The 11,276-nt window shown below is 40.8% G+C and overlaps 2 pseudogenes; both read right to left on the reverse strand.

Annotated features, from left to right (window-relative positions):
- Window positions 1–5,678, reverse strand: part of LOC107726753 (uncharacterized) — a 6,384-nt pseudogene extending 706 nt beyond the window's left edge.
- A 1,027-nt stretch (window positions 5,679–6,705) lies between these two features.
- The window catches only part of LOC107726742 (tetratricopeptide repeat protein 32-like), a 6,154-nt pseudogene continuing 1,583 nt past the window's right edge, over window positions 6,706–11,276 (reverse strand).

Genomic DNA, 11,276 nt, shown 5'->3' on the forward strand with positions numbered 1-11,276 from the left:
AAAAAAAAGAAACCCCAACTGTAATTAGAATCTGTGCAAGCTCATTAAAAATAATTAGACAGTGGGGAACTTCAGTGGTCATACCTTTCTTTCCAGTTTTTAAAGGCATAGGAGATGGACATAGTCTCTCGCAGATGCCGTCACTCTCAGAATCACAAAGCACAGCGTCACAGTGTACAAAAATCTGGGGAGAGAAGTAGTCAGTGATGCAGCCTAAATACACAAATCAGGTCTCGGAAGAAATAAAATTACCTGATCCTGAAATACATTATCATTCTGCACGAAAGTAAACATCTTGATTTCAAAGTGCTTCACATGAGACGGGTATGGAATGCTGTTAGGAATGACAGGGTGGAAAACTTAACCCTTTGACCCCAAGCCTCACCTCTTAAGTTACTGACCAGTCCTAACTTGAGCGAATATATATATATATATATATATATTCGCTCAAGTTAGGACTGGTCAGTAACTTAAGAGGTGAGGCTTGGGGTCAAAGGGTTAACAAAATGCTATATTATACAAGTTAAAGCCATTACCCATCTACAATCAAGTCCCATCTTGGAGTAGAGTTCCGGTCTTCTTTCAGAGTAGCCCAACAGTTCTCCAAGACTAGCTCTATCTGAGGATCAGTGGACTGAAGCAGCGCCACCTCAAAGAACAGAGGACTTCTTAAGTACTGTACAACTGGGTAATCTTCCTTTACATAGAAGTTACTATAAGAGCCATCTGGGTGGAGAGGAAGAGGGGGAACAAAAAAATAAAATAAATAAATAAATAATAATAATAATAATAATAATAATAAGTCACAAAGAGCACTGGTTTCCTTGCCACTTAATAGTCCAATAGCCCTTTTACACAATATTATGCCTTATTTTGGGTGATCTGATCACAAATGACCAAAGTATAAACTGCTTCAACAGAATCAAACCACCGGTTAAGTAGCATTGTGGAAAATCTTTTACTGCTCTGGCCTGATACTTCCTGACAACAGCAATCTGGTCACATTATGAACGATTGGACTAAAAGGGTTTTAAATGCTCAACTCACCACTTGCTAGAGCTTAGCTCCAATGATAAAGCCCAAAAAGTATACTGTATATGCATACAGTGCAGGTGTATAGCATGTACAGAGCCAGAATTTTAACACGCGTACAACGTAGACGCAGCTTGCAGATGCGCTTAAGTTTGCCTAGTGCACATCCAGCACCTGTTTGAAGTATACAGTCATGGCCAAAAGTTTGGGCAGTGACAAATTGTGTTTTGCAAAGTTTGCTGCTTCAGTATTTGTAGATTTTCCCACACGTTTTCTATGGTATACTTAAACAATAAGCATACCATAAGTTTTAAAGGCTTTTATTGGCAAAGAGTCAATATTTAGTGTTCACCCTTGTTCTTCATACCCTCCGCAATTTGCTCTAGCATACTGGATATTAGCTTCTGGGCCAAATCCTGACTGATGGCGATCCATTCTTGCCTTTTTAGTTCCGAGTTGATTACAATTTGTGGGCTTCTGCTTGTCCGCTCGCTTTTTGAAGGCTGACCACAGGTTCTCTATGGGATTGAGACCCGGGGAGTTGCCTGGCCACGGATACAAAATTTCAATGTGATGATCTTCGAGCCACTTTATCACTCTTGCTTTGTGACATGGTGCTCCATCAAAAGAAGCTTTTAGCAATTATTTAAGATGCATCTGATCACTCTACACAAATCTAGAAACCATGTGAATGAACAACAGCTTAAGCAGCAAACTTTGCAAAATACAATGTAGGTCACTGCCAAAACTTTTGGCCACAGCTGTACTTTGAAAAGGCTGTGAGTCCAACTGAAAACTGAAGTATACTTTAACTTGTTCGATTAAGCTCAATCAAGGTCAGTAAGGAGTTTGATCAGGGTTGGAGCCAACCTCTGCAGAAAAGTGGATCTTGGGGTGCTATACCTGCTCAAGACTGATGGAAACAGGACTAAAGTGCTATTTAAGTTGTGCCTTTTGAAAATCTAGCATTACCTACTAGTTGATTTGCAGTTGTAACTCAAATGCCACCTGCTTGAATATGGGACCATGAAACTACAGCATTTTAGCATACCCTGAGCAAGCCTCAGTACAACTTGAAGCTCTCCAATACCAGTCTCTGGCAAGGGTTCATTTTCCCGTGGCTTTGTGAAGAACGCAATCGTCTGGGTATCATTTAGCGTGTAAAAGCAAGACATGGTCACGCTAACAAGGAGAAAGAAAGAGTGCACTTTAAAGTTTCAAAAGACATGCATTAGCAGGCATGGTACACAAACTCCAAAAGATTCCATCTTACCGATACTCTGGATCAGGAGGACTAGCAGGTACTCCTTTTTTATTCCCCTGGTAACCTTGCAGCCCCTTACCCAAAGCGATTTCATTTTGATACATCACAACGCCATCATAGAACTGAGGGAGAGACGAGAGCATAAGATGGTGAGCGTTTAATACAAAAGTACAACCAAAACAGCCACCTCCATACCGTTCTAGTGGTTCCACAACGGTTTGCTTCAAAAGAGAAGTAGGCGAAGCGATCGTTGCTGAATTTGGGTCTACATGAGGGATCCCTCAGGGTAAGTTGACGAGGGACAAGCTGAGGTACGGATTCTACCTTCACTGCGAGGGCTGACATGGTGCCATTGCTAAAACACTCTGGAAAGTTCATGCCAAAACCATTACATCTCTAGGCCAAATGCCAAGGCCTGTTAAAAGCATTAATAACTTGAAAGAACACCATGCAAAAGAACATACCAGTCATGGTCATGGGAAAATTGCAAGCCAGGGAGAAGTCACTTAGTGTCCATTTGTTCATGGGCTCCCAGAGTAACACATCAAGCCGAGCCCTCAAGGATGATGGGTACATCAGCTGAAGACAAATTACAGCAGTGTCCGTCTATGCTCAAGGGAAAAAGGGAAGGAAACCCCCCCCCAAAAAAAAAAAAAAAACCCAGTACCTCAAACACAACATCAGATGAAAGGAAAGGCACTGCCAAGCTCATATGAGTGGCATTCTCCTTTATATCGTACTCCGCGCTCTGGTCTGGAGTCACGTCACGCACACCCATCTTAATATTAAAATTTTTGCCCAGGTTTCCAAATGAAATTACGACGTAGAATTTCTCTTCATCACAAGTTCCACTCATAGTTGGGAGAACTGGATGGGGGAATAACAGTGTCAGAGAAGGCAACTTGAAGTCTAAACGCCTTGGAGCCATTTTGAAAGCGTTGTTCCTGTATGTTGATGCCCCTTGCATTGGCCTCTGCCACAGTAAGGACTCCAGTGGAAAAGGTGATGTTCACCAACTCCGTGTCATAAAGGAAAGGACCCAAGAGTACATGAAACCTCCTTTGGTCAGCATCAGTGACTGGGGCGGGGGGGGTGTGGAAGAAATAGGGGAAAAACAAATTATACGCATAAAAATACACTTTCTTCATATTCCTTGGACAGTTAAAGAACCCTCAGCACTCACGGTCAACAAAGTCGGGTGGTCTAGACATAAAAGGGGTCTTGATGGGGAAGAGGACATTGTATCTTGTAGTATCCATGCCTCCCTCACTCCACAGTAACTCCAGCATTGGCTCAATGTTGTATGTGATATGGTATTGGTTATTTACAGCATGACTCTACAACAGGAGTTAACCATTAGGTTTAAGCACAAGACTTAAAGTTGCCAAATTAAAAGCAAGAAACCAAACCTTGTAGTAGCCATCTGGTCCACCAATTGGTATTTTCATTATGATTTGATCTTCTACTACAGCCAAAACATAGCCTCTAGCGGTCATTTGCACCGAATCTATCTGCTTTCCATCTATTCCCATGAACATCCCGAGGAGACTAGTTTCAATAGAACTCATTAGTGGATTAAACCGGGGGAAGTTCCAGGTAATCATCTCATCCGTAAAAGAAAGCCCACCTGTAAGAGAAGCAACAGATCAGGGTTCTTCAATCGTGGTCTTGGAGATCCACTTACCTGCAGAGTTACGCTCCAACACACCTGACTGATTTTCAAGTGAACCCAAAGACCTTTAATAGTTAATTCAGATAGATTTAAATTGAAAGTAAACGCTGTATGGAAAAAGTGGCTCTCCAGGACAAGGAATGAAGAACCCTGCAAATACTGGGTCAAATGCTATTGGGAATAGGGTCACGTACCAGTTGGACATGCAGCAACAGTATCCAACATGGTTACGGACCACTGTTTCTTGAAGTAGGTGGTCACTCTGATGATCTTCATTGGAACGCCATTCACCTGTTACAGCAGAATCAACATTGGTTCAAGAAAACTACTAAGAGCAGCACCACATTTTCCATACTCACATTTTCCACATAGGTCTCAGGCATGTCATAACCGCTTCGTAGCACCAATCGAGACCTGGTTGTCGTTACACCATATCCTGTCCTCAGGGCATCCTCCAACACCATAGCTTTCTGATTAGGCGTGAAAAACACTATCCTCCAGATGTTGTACCTAGAGGTAACGGCCTGGAAGACGGCAGGCAGAGGACGTTTGATCAAGCGGCATGTGCCATGCAGACTCAAAACAAGACCTGAACCACCATACCTCAGGAACAGTACTGGTCCACTGGTTATCAAACATTTTTGTTCGGGGCACAGGCCGCCTATGCAAAGCTGTAATTTCTTCTGGCAATCGGTTAACAGAAACCTTGGAGAAACCATTGTTAGGACATTTAAAGACTACTATGGCTTGATATTTGTGTAGCACAAGCGAGCCAAGGTTTTACCTCCATATAATTCTGAGTGCAAAGAACTTCACGGGGGGCCCATTGGTCATGGTGACAGGTCTTCGCCACCTCAAAGACATCTTGTTCCGCTTTGACAGCATGCACCCGGACGCGCATGTCAACATCAAACACGCTATCATCCTGAATGCAGAAAGAACTACTGAAGTGGAAGATGGTAGGATACAGCAACTCTTTAGGGCCAAAAAGAGCCAGTTACCTCATTCGCTGCAAAACAGTTGAGGAGAGACGCAAAGACTTTGTAGTTACCCCAAGGATCAGAGTCTATACTAAAACCACATTTGGCAGCCAAGCTTGGAGTTAATGGCTCAATTTTGGAGCCATCTGAAAAGGAAAAAAGGACAAGTTTGACACAAATGTAGATTACAACCATCTTTCTTGGCAATATAACTATTTGCAGGCAACTTACTGAGAGCATCAAATTCAACTTGATTTCCAAGAGTTAGAGACTTATCTACAGTTAACCTCATATAACTTCCCAGACAATCAATCTTCAGGCCTTTTCCTGAAACCAACAGAATTTAAACAAATCAGAAAATCAAACGTTAAATAGCAAATATGGCCTACTGCACCTAAACGAGTACACATGCATAAACAAAACATACGTTGGTTAAAATTCTGTGCTGGCACCACATTGAAATTCCTCTGTGTAGACAGGACATTGAAATTCTTCTGTGCCAAAACCATAACCATCAACAGCCAAAAAGTACTGAAAGAGAATTAAAACAAATGTTAGAAAACAAACGGCAACAAAACATTTTCAACACAGAGCCTAACTTACCAAATTCCAAGAAACCATGTCATCCTTGCTCAGAAAAACAGGCCTCTCTGATTTCAGGTGGTCAAGATCTATGGAAACCACCACAATTTAAACCCTTCTAGTGCAAGAGCTCAAAAAAATGAAAGGAAACGTATAAATCAGCTAACTCTTGTGCACAGGTGATGCTTGTCATCAACTAAAGAGCCGGTGTCATGAGGCAACTATTATGCTGCAGTATTTAGAGCAGTGATGGGCAAACTTGGCCCTTCCAGGCCACTTTCCTGCAGAGATTTGATCCAACCCTGATATGACTCACCTGCCTGTAGCCTTCTAGTAGTCTTGAAGACAATGATTAGCTGGTTCAGGTGTGTTTGATTAGGGTTGGAGCTAAACTCTGAAGGAAAGTGGCCTGGAAGGGCCAAGTTTTCCCACCCCTGATTTAGAGGGAGGAACTTCTCACACATTGAGTGAAAGTGGAGCTCTGCTAATGATCATAGCAATAAAAATGTAGTATTTCTAGGAATGGTATAAACATTGTTGGTTATTGAAAAGGTTAAATACATTTGGTAGATTTTAAATAGTTATTGCAGTGTACGCGATGAGTAGATTTTCCTTTGAGGTATCTTTAAACTTGAGAATATAAAATATAATATAATACAATTCTGTTAAAATCTACAAAATAGCACAAAATCTAAAATATAAATTATGATTTTGTTTGTATTTAGAGTTAAATATGTTCCAGACATATTCTTGACAGGTCTTGTGAAATTCAGCATAATTTAAAAGTTTACAAAGTGCACAAAATAGGCAAAATGCACATTTTAAAGAATGGGTTTATTAAAAAAACAAACAAACACATAATTATTGCACCCCTTTGTGATGGAGAAATCAACAATTAATCAATGTATTCTGAAATGTACACCTTCAGGCATTTTATTTAGAAAGGTTTTCACTCGTCTCTTGAGCAATGACCAACAGGATTGGCCCTTTACTCACAAAGTTCGAAAGACTACTAGCAGGTTAATAAATCTTTATCTCTCTATATAGAAACATTACAGTTCACAGACAAGGCTTGAGGCTTATATCTTAAAATATGCGCCATTGTTTACATTTATAAAAACTACTTAAACATCAATTGAACTATGACCTAATCCTGGCTTAATCTAAGCCCTGTCTGTGAAACCAGGCCTAAATGTTTAAATGTCATTTCAACTCATGACTGCACAATCATATGCTCTTGGCTTGTCCATGACAATATAACTTATAGTTGAATCAACAGTTTAATGAGTTTGATTATAACATTTAATGACTAGTTCTCTTCAGTAGCCTCTTCAACTTTTCTTCACGGTCCAGTAGTGTCTGCCGCAAACTTTCTTTAGCATCTTTAAAATTAGGATTCAGTTCCAGCCAGGGCTCTCCGAAAGTCACTCTCAGCTTCTTTGAAAAAGCCTTAGAAGGAAAAACACATTGAAATCAAACAGCACACATTAGTGGAATACAACACATTGGCAGAAAGCATGCTCTGAGAAAAACGACAAAACTTTAATAGGAATAGTTCATCCAAAAATGTAAATTCTGTCATTAATTACTCACCCTCATGTAGTTCCAAACCTATAAGACCTTCGTTCATCTTCACAACACAAAAATAAGAAATTAAAATAAGATATTTTTGATTAAATCCGAGAGCTTTCTGACCCTGCCTAGACAGCAACGGAACTACCACGTTCAAGGTACTAAGGACATCGTTAAAATAGTCCATGTGACATCAGTGGTTCAACCGAAATTTATGAAGCTACGAGAATACTTTTTGTGCGCAAAGAAAACAAAAATAATGGCTTAATTCAACAGTTTCATCTCTTACGTCTCAGTCTTCGATGCATGTTCACTAGAGTACTAGGCATGCATGTGGTGCTGCTGCTGATGCAGGAGCCGGCTTCTGACGTAGAACCTGGATGTGCTGCGGCTCGTTTATAAGCAGAGGAATGCACACGCATGCATCATGGTACTGTCATGAACTCATGACTGCACGCGCATTAAAGACTGACACAGAAGAGAAGAAATTGTTGAATAAAGTCGTAATTTTAGTTTTCTTCAAGCAACAAAAAATATTCTCAATGCCTTATAAAATTACGGTTGAACCACTGATGTCACATGAACTATTTTAACAATGTCCTTACTACCTCTCTGGGCCTTGAATGTGTCAGTTGCATTGCTGTCTATGCAGGGTCAGAAAGCTCTCGAAGATGAGCGAAGGTCTTACAGGTTTGGAACGACATGAGGGGGAGTAATTAATGACAGAATTTTCATTTTTGGGTGAACTATCCCTTTAATCTGTTTGGATGCTCTGAGCTGGTTTAAGCTAGTCTTGCTGGTCTCCCAGGCTAACCAGGACCCTAAAACCTCTCAGGTTGTCTTAAGAGTGTTAGTTCACCCAAAAATGAATTACTCATTAATGTCATTAATTACTCACTCTCATGTCGTTCCAAACCCATATGACCTCCGTTCATCTTCGGAACACAAATTAAGATATATTTTTGTTTTTATTAGTCGGTTATTCTAATGCACATAAACATACAGATACAGTCTCAGCTATACAATGGAAAACAATAAGAAGCATACAATCAGGTAGAAAAGTTAATACAGTCAGGCTAGAGGCTAAATATGCACCATCCATTAGAAGATCAAGAGAGGTTGTTAATGTAGCACCAGAGAGGTGTCCATATCTGCCAAAAATCATTAGACTTTTGATGTATATCAAAGGTGAGTTTCTCAAGTGGAAGTAACGTAGATATTTGAGACAACCACATTTTAAAAGAGGGTACTTGAGGAGATGACCACAGTAACAATATACATTTCTTTGCCAGATAAACCAAAATTAGAAACAGTTGTTTGGTGTGGAAGTCAAACACAGTCTCCACTCCACTGTATAACACATACAATTCTAGAGAAAAACAAAATTTCAACTTAAAAAGAAATTAAGATATTTTTGATTAAATCTGAGAGCTCTCTGACCCTGCATAGACAGCAACACAACAGTAATGTTTCCAAACCCAGAACCGTAGTAAGGACATCGGTAAAACAGTCGTGGCTCAACTTCAATGCAGCATGCGCGCGCTTTCTCCTGAACGTAAACAACGCTCGCGGATTACGTTCTGGGTAAAGCGCGCGCATGCATCGTGGTACTCTCCATAATGGTGGACGACGGTAACTTGGGAGAAGAATTGTTTTCTGTGTGCACAAAAAGTATTCTCGTAGCTTTGCAAAACTGAAGTAGAGCCACTGATGTCACATGGACTGTTTTACCGATGTCCTTACTACGTTTCTGGGTCTGGGAACATTTCAGTTGTGTTGCTGTCTATGCAGGGCCAGAGAGCTCTCAGATTTCATCAAAAATATCTTAATTTGTGTTCCGAAGATGAATGAGGGTGAGTAATAAATGACAGAATTTTCATTTTTGGGTTAACTAACCCTTTAAGCAGGGGTATGCTAATTTTTCACAAGCACTGACGTGATGCATAAAGAAACTAGTTAAAAACGTTATCTGCAGCAACGTAAGCCCATGTTTAATGGTTAAACTTTGTACTACCTACCCAATCTGTAACGTATCAATCCCCTGTTATAAAGTGGCACTTCAAACTGGCTGTTGATCTGTATGGCAGAGGTATAGTCATCCATGGCTTCATAAAAATCAACCCGCAGATACTTCACCTGCCCTCGGTTATTATAGGCAATGGCCAAATCATGAGCACTACAGTCTCTAGATAAACATAAAATGTGATTATTAGCGAAAACATGTGAATATGATCTTAATTTGTCAACACGGTGGCAAGCAATCGTCTGTGCTTGACAGTTTACATGCAGTCTGTGCTGATGTTCACCACTGTCCTCCTGACTAGTTTATTCGAATAAATTTACAGTCGTTAATACCTGGATTTGGTGCAGGACTCGATGAATTATGTGTATAATTCCTCTGCTGGTTTATAATTCTTACTGTTGAACTCGTCCTGTGCTTTTTGTAGAACCATGAGCTCGCTGTCTACTAGTGATGACCGGTTCGCGAACGAATCGTTCAATTTAACCGGTTCTTCTTAGTGAACCGGTTGAACCAGTTCACCAAATCGGACTGAATCGTTTGAAACGGTTCGCGTCTCCAGGTAGCATTAATCCACAATTTACTTAAGTTATTTACTTTTTTAACGTGGCTGACACTCCCTCCGAGTCGAAATAAACCAATATCCAGGAGTAATTAATTTACTCAAACAGTACACTGACTGAACTGCTGTGAAGAGAGAACTGAAGATGAACACGAGCAGAGCAGCATGTGTGCAGCGAGCCGGATAACGAACGTACACACCCACTGCTGGAGCGGTTCTCGTTCTCGAGTCAAGAACCGGTTGCATCGGTTTTCGGATCACCAGTACACTGAACCGAAAACCGTTTCTTTCGGACACGTCCGATTTGAGAACCGATGAGCTGATGATACTGCGCATGCGTGTAATTTTTCAAGAGGACGAAAAGCATGTTATCCAAGTATTTTGTTAAACATCAGAAAGTGTGATAATATAAATATATTTTATTTTACTTTTTAAAAAAAGATGTATCTAATCTGTGTACTTTGTTCAGTTGAAGATTCTGTTAGGTTATAGGCCAAAGGGGTTTGTCAGGGAAGTTGGACAATAATTAAGACTACGTTATATAGGAATAAGGGATGATTTATGAAATACCTGTACTGTAATTATAGTTAACGATGACACATTCACAAATTGAGTTTGTAGTAAATAGAACATGAACACGAGTAGAGCAGCTGATACTGAGTGCGTGCAGCGTGCCGGTTAGAACGGTTCTCGTTCTCGAGTCAAGAATCGGTTGCATCGGTTTTCGGATCACCAGTACACTGAACCGAGAACCGTTTCTTTCGGACACGTCCGATTTGAGAACCGATGAGCTGATGATACTGCGCATGCGTGATTCAGCGACAGCGTGTGTGATCTGAACTACCGAACCGAACAGTAATGACTGTCACAGCACAGCAGCACCGCCCGCCACAGGTGTCTGAACTCTGAACCGGACAACTGATGCCATCGTGAGCGCGGGTGAAACGAGGATAATGGGCCAATCCGGCGAAACGTAAATTTACTTAATTACAAATAAACCGTAATGGATTATACATAGTAAGTGGAGCATAGTTTCTGCGCTGATGAAGACTAATTTATTGACGTCATAACTGTAAAACATCCTAGTTTGCAGATCACTGCCTGTATATGTGTTGATGCTTTAGATACAAAAATCCAAATTGTAAGAAACGTATCAGATTATAATGATGTTTTAATTGACTGATGTTATGATTACTGACTTTATATTTGAATGTGTTAAGCCCGCGATAGACTTGACGCCATTACGTCATCGCCAATGACGTCATTACGTCGAGCGTAAAAGAACCGGTGAACCGGTTTTTTCAACCGGTTTATTGAATCGAACTGTCCGAAAGAACCGGTTCGCAGAAAAGAACCGAACTTCCCATCACTAGTGAGCGGTAGTGTTGGGTCGTTCTTGAACGATTCGTTCGTTTTGAACGAATCTTTAATGTGACTCGGGAAGAACGAGTCGTCTCGGGGAGTGAATCGTTCAGTGGGGAATGCGCAACATCCTATAGGTTCTGTACTGGAATTTGTCAAGTAGTTCACCTGGTTCGAGTCTTCGGGTTTTTCCGAGTCGTTCGTTCATCACGTGACAGCCCATAAGTTTA

The sequence above is a fragment of the Sinocyclocheilus rhinocerous genome, unplaced genomic scaffold (assembly GCF_001515625.1).
Source record: "Sinocyclocheilus rhinocerous isolate Xijiao unplaced genomic scaffold, SAMN03320098_v1.1 scaffold786, whole genome shotgun sequence".
Lineage (NCBI taxonomy): Eukaryota > Metazoa > Chordata > Actinopteri > Cypriniformes > Cyprinidae > Sinocyclocheilus > Sinocyclocheilus rhinocerous.